This window comes from Saccopteryx bilineata, chromosome 1 (genome assembly GCF_036850765.1).
Source record: "Saccopteryx bilineata isolate mSacBil1 chromosome 1, mSacBil1_pri_phased_curated, whole genome shotgun sequence".
Classification (NCBI taxonomy): Eukaryota; Metazoa; Chordata; class Mammalia; order Chiroptera; family Emballonuridae; genus Saccopteryx; species Saccopteryx bilineata.
This window is the reverse complement of record NC_089490.1, coordinates 377,970,067-377,981,106: the sequence shown is the minus strand read 5'-3', so window position 1 is coordinate 377,981,106 and position 11,040 is coordinate 377,970,067. Positions and strand designations below refer to the sequence as shown.

The window sequence follows — 11,040 nt, the reverse complement described above, 5'->3', positions numbered from 1 at the left end:
GTCCGATGCTCTATGCACTGTGCCACCACCCGGTCAGGCAGGTTGTACACACTAGAAATTTATAGACATGATTGACTAATCTTTTTTTTTTTAAAGAGATACAGAGAGAGGAAGGGAAAGAGAAGCATGCATTTGTTGTTCCACTTAGTTGTGCATTCATTGGTGGCTTCCTGTGTAGACCCTGACCCAGGATTGAACCTTCAACCTTGGTGTTTTGGGATGACTCTCTACCTGGCCAGGACCACGATCAGCTAATCTTTTTTTTTAGATTTTATTCATTTTTAGAGAGAGAAGGGGAAAGAGCAGGAAGAATCAACTCCCATATGTGCCTTGACCAGGCAAGCCCAGGGTTTTGAACTGGTGACCTCAGGGTTCCAGGTCGATGCTTTATCCACTGCGCCACCACAAGTCAAGCTCAGCTAATCTTTTTTTTTTTTTTTTTTGTCTGTTGTGTTTATTGTGGGCAACCGTCTGTGACTGGTCCCTACTGTCCAAGGAAGGAGGCCATGGGGTCATCTGGCCTCTGATGCTTCATCCTGTAAGCCTCTATTTCCTCCTCGGTGGGTTCCCACATTTCATAGATGCAGTTGTAAGGCCGCTTCCTCTCATCAACCTGCATGAGCTCCTGGTTGTGAACAAGGCGGGCCTCCTCTGCATTCAGCACCTTTTTCAGTTTCTCGTGTTTCTTCTCTTCATCATTGCTATCTGAGCTGCTCTTTCGATGCTTCTTCTTCTTTTTCTTCTTTTTCTCCTCTTTTAGTTTTTCCTGATGCATCTCCATGAGGGTTTGAGGTTTCTTCATGGCTTCTTCTCCAGTTGTATCATTCACTATACATTCCTCTGAATTAGCACTCTCCTTCCCAGCTTCTCCAGTGCAATAGGAATACTTGAAGAAAGAGTGACAGCATTTGTATCTTCATCGGCCTTCCTTCCAGTAAGATCCCCAGATATACGTGTGATTGTGGATCTTCATGGACTCCTCATACTTAGAGCAAGCGACAGCCCGCTCCTGCCCTTTGATGACCGTCCCATGTCTTGAATACTCCACATTGTCTTCTGTCTGACCTAGAAGCAATTCAGCTGGAGGGGCATCCAAATGTTCTTGGCCACCATACTTTTCCAGGATGCTTTCTTTCTGCTGTTCTTTGAAGTCTTTTTTGACTTTGAAGGACTTATACAACAGCTCTAGTTTGGTAGGATCGGCCTGCAGATGCACTTCAGATCCCTTGTCATAGGCTTCCCACGCAAACAACTGTGTCTGAGCCATTGAAATGGTATCTCCCCTGTATCTAACAAAGTTATCTCCTGCGTAGCTCACTTCATCAGGATTCTTTCCTGCATTGGCATAGGGATTCTCTCTCATTGCTCTCGTTTTTGGGATCATAGTAAGCAGAATTTGGATCTAAATTCCGCAAATATTTTGCAGTATCTTCTTAAATCCTGAGATTCTGAACAGTAATCCATCTCTTAGAGTCAAAGTTCTGTCCAGGCATGTCAATATCATCGGCATAACTATCTTTATCCTCATCTTCACTATTATGATCTTTTTCAGCCTGTTCCACTAATTTTTCTAGGCTAATTCTTCTTGGAGTTTCTGGGCTTTCAGTGTTCGTTTTGCCAGATCGACTTTGGCATATTCTTCTACAATTTTCATGTGTTCTTCTGGATTGTAGCCATTCCACCGATCCCTCTTCTTTATTATATGTGGCTTAAGTGTCTGTTTGTCGCCGATAGCTTATTGGTTGCTTGTGTAACTGTACTAGCCAATGGGGTGAAGTTGCCACGGCTGAATGCAAATTGAGCGTGTCAGGGAAAAGGTGAACATTTGTTTGCATTGGCAATCATCTGTTTTACATAAAACCTACGTCTTAACGTAATTTCTTTTAAGAATGCCTCCTAGAAAATACAGCACTGAAGAGGAGAGAAAAGGAGCTAAAGCTGCACAAAAACGGCTTTCTTGACAAAAAGAAACCACTGAGCAGAGAAAGACAAGGCTTGCTTCAGTCGCATAGCAAATGCGTCTTTCTCGGCAAAATGAGACTGATGAGCATAGAGAAACAAGGCTTGCCTCAGATGCAAGACAAAAAAGCCTGTCTCGACAAAATGAGTCCCTTGAACAAAGGCAGGAGAGAGATGCAAAAAGTCGACAGAGCAATGCTGACCGAAACGCAAAAAGGATTAAAACAGTTTCAAACGGAGAAACTTTAATTTTTGAGCATTCCTCTGGTGACATGAATATTAAATGTGAACACTGTCAGTCCTTAAACTTCAAGTTAGAAACTAATCGATTTGACCGTGGCAAGAAAGGATTTTCTCAATGTTGCAAGTATGAAAACATTGTAGTTCCACTAATTGAGAATTATCCACCACTCTTGAATAAATTATTGGCTAATCAGCATCCAAATAGCAAACAGTACATGGATAGCATTCGATCCATTAATAGTTCGTTTGCTTTTGCATCCATGGGAAACAAACCAATTGACTTGCCTGGCCCAGGACTTTATTGCTTTCGACTTCATGGTCAAGTTTACCATCAAACTGGAACTTTGCATCCTTCTGACGGGAAAAGAAAGTTTGCTCAATTATATATACTTGATCCCTCAGAAGCCAGTTCGGCATGTTTAGAATGGAATAAAAGAGTTCCTGAGACCTTACTTAATGAAATGGGGGAATTATTTCAAGACATTAACCCATTTGCTACTGCATATAGAAATACATGTCATTCCAAGAATTGATTTGGCTCCATCTCAAACAGGGTTGCCGTTTCAATTGAGATGTAGACAATTTCCTGTAAAACTTGCCTTAGCTATGACCATCAATAAGTCTCAGGGCCAAACGCTTAAGCGTGTTGGCATTTTTTTACTTGAGCCTGCATTTGGACATGGTCAACTTTATGTTGCCTGTTCAAGAGTTCGTGAAAGAATGGACGTAAAATTAAAAATAATTGATGGTCCTCTGCAAGGCGAGCTTAAAAATGATGGAAAGATCTACACAAGAAATGTTGTGTACAAAGAGATCTTTGACGTGTGAATTAACATTTTATTATTTAAATCACCTTTATTTATTGAGCTAGCGGTGGCTCTTAAGAAATGTACCGCCAGTAGTTTCCTTCATGGCACTCTACTCTAAGCAATTAAGCAAGTAGAAGGGGGAACCCCGTGGGGCACTAAGCAAAGGGGCATCATCGCTGCCTGCCCTGGGTAATTCAGTTTGAATTAGCAGACACCTTTGCACAAATCATTTTAATTACAATTTATAATATCTAGAACAGCGGTCATTTCGTATGACTGCCGGGCTTTCTAGTCCCATCATAGTCAAACATCAGCTGAGGTTGGACATGTTCCTCAGGAGCTATGTTAGTTCCGGTAAATTCTGCTCCAACTCGCCTAGGTCTCTCAAAGCAGTCTTTCTTTTTGTGTGTCATGGCTCCACAATTTTCACATGCTCCTTTGTGGTACTTAGGAGTTACAGAATTCTCTTTTACACCCCTGTTGTACCATTCTCCAGACGAGCTGTACTGTTTTTGTTTTTCTGGTTGTGGTCTCTGGTGCTTTAAAGTAGGCCTTTTTGAAGGATCGATATACCATGGCACTGAAGAAATATACTGAGGAATATGAGGGTTGATATCTTTTCCTTCTTCATCAACTTCGGCAGGAGCATTACCCAGTTTTCACCGTTCTTCTAGCTCCTTTTTCTTTCGCCAGTCCTCTCTGGTCATCTTCTTCGGTTCCTCCAAACTCATTTTTTTGGCACTCGACACGGGGGCAGTATTGCCGGTATCTACAGCTGCAGTCGATATTGTTATCGGGACTCCTCTCAGTCTTGTCTCCGGGGGCCACAAAACCCCTGGAGAGAAACAATCCATCCACTTTTATTTTCTGTTTTAGCATTCCCGGCAGCCACCGCGGGACACATGCGCACTAACAACTCTTTGGGTCTCGTGAGATCTTGCGAGTTTTGCCAGTCTTCCGACTCCCAATAGTCTAGCCCTGTTGTGATAGTTTTTTCAAAACCCTGATTTGTTCATATCCTGTCCCACTACCCAAGCTTAAAACCCTCCCATGAAACGCCATGCAAGAGAAATATAAAGCCACACTATCATTTCACTGTAAGAAAAAAACAACCCTATTTTAAAAATATCATATGGGCCTGACCAGGTGGTGGCGCAGTGGATAGAGCATCAGACTAGGATGCAGAGGACCCAGGTTCAAGACCCCGAGGTCGCCAGCTTGAGCGTGGGCTTATCTGGTTTGAGCAAAAGCTCACCAGCGTGGACCCAAGGTTGCTGGCTCGAGCAAGGGGTTCCTCGGTCTGCTGAAGGCCTGTGGTCAAGGCAGATATGAGAAAGCAATCAATGAACAACTAAAGTCTCGCAATGAAAAACTGGTGATTGATGTTCTCATCTCTCTTCGTTCCTGTCTGTCTGTCCCTTTCTATCCCTCTCTCTGACTTTCTCTCTCTGTCCTTATTAAAAAAAAAAAATCCTAAAAAAAAAAATATATCATATGGATATTACACTTTTTCAGACTAGCCACATTTAAAGTGCTTAAGAGCCATAAGCGGCTAACAGCTATCATACTGGGCATTGCAGCTCCAGTGACAGGTTTTTTACTTTCAAAACCACTGGAGAGATAAAAAATAAGGAACAGAGGGAAGACAAGATGGCGATGGAGTAGGCAGACATACCAACTTCCACCTCCCAGAACCAAAGTGGATTACAAACTAATTTTAAGAACTATCATCTGGAAAAACCAACTTTGGACTAAACTAAGAGGACTCTTCAACCAAGGAACACTGAAGAAGCCACATTGAGACTGGTAGGAAAAGCAGAAACGCGGAGAGGGCTGCCCAGCTCCCTGGAGCGAACGGCAGCCAGGAGGCTCAGCTAATCTTGATAAGCATTCAATTGAGAGAGGTCTAAGGCAAGAAGGGAAAACTGAGATACCTACAGAGTCCAGGCTGGTGACTGTAAATGAGTAGAGCAGGTCAGGGTAGCTAAGTTAGGAGTGCTTACTCCTTTGGACACCATTCAACAGCCCCTCTGGGTGCAGCAGTTTAGGATTTTATTGTTTGACTATTTCATGCCAACAATCATTGAGTAGCAGTAAGCAGCTACTCTAGGGAAAGTGATACGTAGCTGAAAAGTCAAATAACTTAAGAGAAGTTCAATAAACATTCCAGTTTTATTCTTTAAAGATTCTAAGGGGAAGTCAGGAACATGAGGGTCGATGGGTCTCCAACAAAGGATATGTTTATGACAAAGGCAGAGACAGCTGGATTGTAGGTTCATCCTAGTACTTTGTTTCCTTAGTGTGTAAACAGGCTTTGTATTTATTTTCAGAATCAGAAAGGAAGGGGAGAAGCTAAAGAAACTGGGTCAGACCACAACCAGTCTTTGGTGGGATGGGGTGGGGGAGGAGCCCCAGGAAATAGAGCAGGTGGTGACAGCTGTGAGGGGTAGAGGAATGAGTGCTGAATCCCTAGGGAGGCTGCTGACACCAAGAAAGAGACTCGGAGGGAGGTGGCCTAGAAGTGAGAATAGAGCTAGATTTCTTAATAGCCTTGCTTGCCCATGGGGTTCTGGAATAGTATGCAATGAAAACATTCTTTTTTTTTTTTTTTTTTTAGTATTTTTCCAAAGTTAGAAGCTGGGAGGCAGTCAGACATACTACCGCATGCACCTGACCAGGATCCACCCAGCATGTCCACCAGGAGGCAAAGCTCTGCCCATCTGGGCCATTGATCCCTTGAGGCAGAAGCCATTCTAGCGCCCAAGGCGGAGGCCAACTTTGCTCCAATAGAGCCTTGGGCTGTGGGAGGGGAAGAGAGAGATATAGAGGAAGGAGAAGGGGAAGGGTGGAGAAGCAGATGGGCGCTTCTCCTTTGTGCCCTGACCGGAAATCGAACCCAGGACTTCCACACGCCAGGCTGACACTCTACTGCTGAGCCAACCGGCCAGGGCCTACAATGAAAACATTATTAAAGCAACCAAAATGGAGAAACTATGACATTTTGCCTGGTTGAATAAAATTAGTTAAATAAAATTGGCTGGTGTAAATGTTTATGCAACTTGGTTTGATTTGCCCAAGTTGACTCTTCAAAGACTACCATCATTGCCTGACCTGTGGTGGCGCAGTGGATAAAGCGTCGACCTGGAATTCTGAGGTCGCCAGTTCAAAACCCTTGTTTCCCTGGTCAAGGCACATATGGGAGTTGATGCTTCCTGCTCCTCCCTCCTTTCTCTCTCTCTCTCTCCTCTCTAAAATGAATAAATAAAATCTAAAATAAAAAAAAAGACTACCATAATTTAACATGATATCATATTCTACTTGTCTTTGAGGGTTTACTTGCACTCAAGTAAGAAATTGCACTAGAATAGCTCAACCATTATCTTGTCTATTTAAAAAGCCGTTGTCCAAAATTGATTTTCTTCATCTCCCACATAGCTAAAATTTTTGTCTTCATCTTATCATGCCCAAAATAAGCTTCTAAAAATAATGCCAAGTTTTAAGAAGGAAGAGAAAAAAGGTGATGAAACTTGTTAGTTTTACAAATAATAAATCTTTAGGCCTGTAATCTAAAAGTTTAGAGTTATACATTTAACACTTTATTCCTATTTCTTTGGGTTTTGTATGTTTGTTTAAAAAATTCTACACATAAAGTTTAGGAAAATAAAAATATATGCCCACCACAACTACTTTATTTCATGTGCCAAAATTTGGAAAAATAAACAGATTTCTTTATTTTAGAAAAAAACCAAGGAAGAACTTCAGACAATGAATGATGTTAGAAACCTAGTTCTTTATTTTGGAAATGTATTAATGTAATCTACCATGCATCTAACAAATTCAGATAATAGATATTTACAGTAGACTAAAAATTTCTAGCTGGGAAAAAAAATATACTGGGCCTCTAATTAACAGTTAATTACATATGCAAGGAGTCCTCAGGTTACAACACAGTTCCATTCTCATGAAAGGGACGTAACCCAAATTTTGGTGTAAGTCAAAACGCACCCTAGACCAGTGGTTCTCAAAGTTTTTCAAGTCAGGGAGCATTTAAAATCCTACAAATAATTGTAGGTGCACTATATACAAATTTCTGAGAAATATGTTATAATAATTAAGTCAAATGTTAAAGAAAAAAATATATAAAGTCCAAGTGTGCTTTTATGGTAATTAAATAAAATAAATATGACAAAATTAAATTTATTCTGACATTAAAAAACATTTTTATGTTACATTTTTTGTTATGCTTTTTAGAATTCATAAAAAAGAGGAGTTAAAAAATTTAAAAATGATAAAAAAGTTATCTTTTTATATATATAGATACATTCTTCATAAGATTTAGTAAATTTGGCAGGTCCCAGCGCAAATGTGTTAAGTTTTTTCATTCTTGTGTTTATGAGAAACATGAACCTAATATATCCTAGCAATTTCTTCAATGTTTGGGCATATATTTGAAAGGCAAACTTTCATTTCCTCATCAATACATTGAAGAATTCCTCTCTTTTTACTCTTAATTGTGTTGGGGGTAGAAAATCCTAATTCACATAAATAGAATGTTGAAAATTGTAGTAAAATGTTCAAAGCTTTTTTAGATATTGCCACATGTTCTTCTTTTATAGAAATCCAAAAGGTTTCAAGAGACAATTCCTTATGTTTAATCATCAATTCATGATCAGTGGATATAGCTGCCAGTTCTTCTACTTCTGTTAATGTTAAACCAAAATCACTTGAAGCTTCCATGAATGGGTTTCTAATCCAATCGTATTTTTCAGTGTTAAGTGATGGAAAATGCTATAAATTAAATTCTGCCCGTCAGCCTTCAAGTCCTATTTTATTTACACTTAGCTTTTGCTCACTTCCAGAATCGGATTCTTCAATATCACGCTTCCTTTTGAGAAATCTATCCATTTTATTTGGGTGTATTTATCTAAAAATAATATAATGATGGTTTAATAATAAATATAATAATGATGTGTTAACAAAAAGAGCGGTATTTCCATAATGAAATGGTATAATAGAGTAACTATATTTATTTTTAAATCTGGCAATGTGCCACAAACCAGTGCAGCTAGTAATTCCAGGTCCCGAGTGGGAATGGTGTGGAATTAAGAAAATACGGAGTCGGGAGGGTCCTGTAATTGCTGCTGGCAAGAATAAAGCATGCCCAAAAACCACATCTTGCTTTATTTATAGGGCAAAGTGAGGTCATTAGCCAATCAATAGTCTCCGATCACGTTTCCAGGCAACCCAAGAATTTTACCTAGTGCAGAAAACTCCCACCATACATATCATCTTAACTTTACACCAAACAAAGGATAGAAGAAACTTGCCTCCAGTCTTTCCAGGGACATGGGGGGGTAGTGTAAACAATCCAGCACCACAACTTAACAGCCTTTTGCAACCTAATCAGGCAAATGAGGTCAGGGGTTGGACAGACTGTCAGCTTACAGCCAACTCCCCACACCTCTGTCCCTCAAAAATCTAAACTCCAAAAACCCTGTTGGGATTTTTGGTCACCAACAGGTATATATTTCTCTGAAATACCATAGGGCGCACCTAGAAATCTTCTAGGGTGCACGCTTTGAGAACCACTGCCCTACACTAACATAATTATTTTATAATAATTCTTTTATTTTTTACAATTTATTTATTTTCTACATTTTATTTATTCATTTTTTTAGAGAGAGGAGACACAGAGAAAGAAAGAGACAGAGAGAGGAAAGAGATAGAAAGAACAGAGGGAGGAGCAGGAAGCATCAACTCCCATATGTGCCTTGACCAGACAAGCCTGGGGTTTAGAACCGGTGACCTCAGCATTCCAGGTCGACACTTTTACCTACTGCGCCACCAGGCAGAACACTTACACTTTTAACAGTCTAAAATGGCATAGGTAAGCATACTGAGAGATGACAACTCCTTCGTTCTTAGGCTGAGTTACTGCGTCTTCTTCCACTGTGTGCGACCAAACTAGTTCACCCACATAGTCCATAAGGACAATGCTAACAGTGTAAGCTGCAACACTCACGTCTCAATTTTTAAAAAGTTTTTATGGGAATGAGTGTCATAAACTCCAAACATGGTATGTTGAGACTGTCATAACCCAAGGACACCTGTAGGTAGATTTGCCTGATAAAGCCTCTGCTTCTGAGTTATCTAGAAGGTGTGTTTGTTTGTTTGTTTGTTTGTTTGTTAGTAAGAAAAGCAAGAATTTATTGGCCATGCAGGAATACACTCAGAAGGGATGAGTGGACAAAGAATAGGGGGCCTTAGAGAAAGTTTATGGAGTTAGCCTGGGACAGCTGCCACTGCCCATTGCTCTCCTGGTTGCAAGTTTCCTGGGGACCCTCAGATCTTAGGAGAAACTGAGAGGCAAGGAAAATGCCTGGGGGGAAGAAGAGGAGGAGGAGGAAGGGGAAGGCATGGGCATGCTACCAGGAGAGAGAGCGCCTAGAAGGCTTTGTTTTTTCTTTTTTTTTAATACAGGGACAGAGATAGAGTCAGAGAAAACAGATAGGGACAGACAGACAAGAACGGAGAGATGAGAAGCATAAATCATCAGTTTTTCATTTTTGACACCTTAGTTGTTCATTGATTGCTTTCTCACATGTGCCTTGACCACGGGCCTTCAGCAGACCAAGTAACCCCTTGCTGGAGCCAGTGACCCTGGGTCCAAGCTGGAGAGCTTTTGCTCAAACCAGATGAGCCCGCACTCAAACTGGCGACCTCGGGGGCTCGAACCAGGGTCCTCCGCATCCTAGTCCGGCACTCTATCCGCTGTGCCACCTCCTGGTCAGGCTAGAAGGTTTTTTATTCAAACTCCTGTTAGGTCACTCCAAAGCACAATACGGCTTATTGAGTAATACTGTTCTCTAAAAAGAAGTCAAATATTGTAATGGGCTACCAAATTATTATTGATACTATACATGGAGTTGCCTTTTTTAAATGTTCCTGTTAAAAGGGTTCACAGATTGTTTGTTACCAAAAGCCCCTCTATCTTTATAAATAATACTTTAGGCCCTGGCCGGTTGGCTCAGTGGTAGAGCGTTGGCCTGGCGTGCAGAAGTCCCGGGTTCGATTCTCGGCCAGGGCACACAGGAGAGGCGCCCGTCTGCTTCTCCACCCCTCCCCCTCTCCTTCCTCTCTGTCTCTCTCTTCCCCTCCCACAGCCGAGGCTCCACTGGAGCAAAGATGGCCCGGGCGCTGGGGATGGCTCCTTGGCCTCTACCCCAGGCGCTAGAGTGGCTCTGGTCGCAACAGAGCGATGCCCCGGAGGGGCAGAGCATCGCCCCCTGGTGGGCAGAGCGTCGCCCCCCGGTGGGCGTGCTGGGTGGATACCGGTCGGGCGCATGCGGGAGTCTGTCTGACTGTCTCTCCCCGTTTCCGGCTTCAGAAAAATACAAAAATAATAATAATAATAAGAGGAAGAAGAAGAAGAAGAAGTCCTGGCCAGATGATTCAGTTGGTTAGAGCATCGTCCCAAAGCACAGAAGTTGCTGGTTCAATTCCTGGTCAGGACATATACAGGAATAGATCAATGTTCCTGTTCCTCTCTCCCTCTTGCTCTTCTGCTCTTCCTCTCTTTCTACAATCAATAAAATAAACATTTAAATATAATAAAAATACTTTAAGATAGCTATTGAAATAAGTAATTGGGCCTGACCTGTGGTGGCACAGTGGATAAAGTGTTGACCTGGAATGTTGAGGTTGCTGGTTTGAAACCCTGGGCTTCCCTGGTCAGGGCACATGTGAGAAGCAACTACAAGCTGATGTTTCCCACTCATCCCTCACTGCTTTTCTCTCTCAACAATCTTTTTAAAAAAAAGTAATTTGGTAGTTGCCTTTTGAAAATAAATTTAAACAATACCTTTATAGTTGCTTAGCAAAATATTTATTACTTATTACAAATAAATTATGCTCAAAATAAGTATGTATTAAAATATAAATATTCCTTAAAGATCTTTTCTTTTTCTTGAATAAATTTACCCTCTCTAACAAAAGAATTCCAGAATGTGGCAGGTGGGTGGTACAAGAA

At 41.3% G+C, this 11,040-nt stretch overlaps 1 pseudogene; it reads right to left on the bottom strand.

Moving 5' to 3' along the window:
- Positions 1–484: 484 nt before the first annotated feature.
- On the bottom strand, positions 485–3,757 carry LOC136320728 (pre-mRNA-splicing factor SLU7-like; annotated as a pseudogene).
- Positions 3,758–11,040: the final 7,283 nt, after the last annotated feature.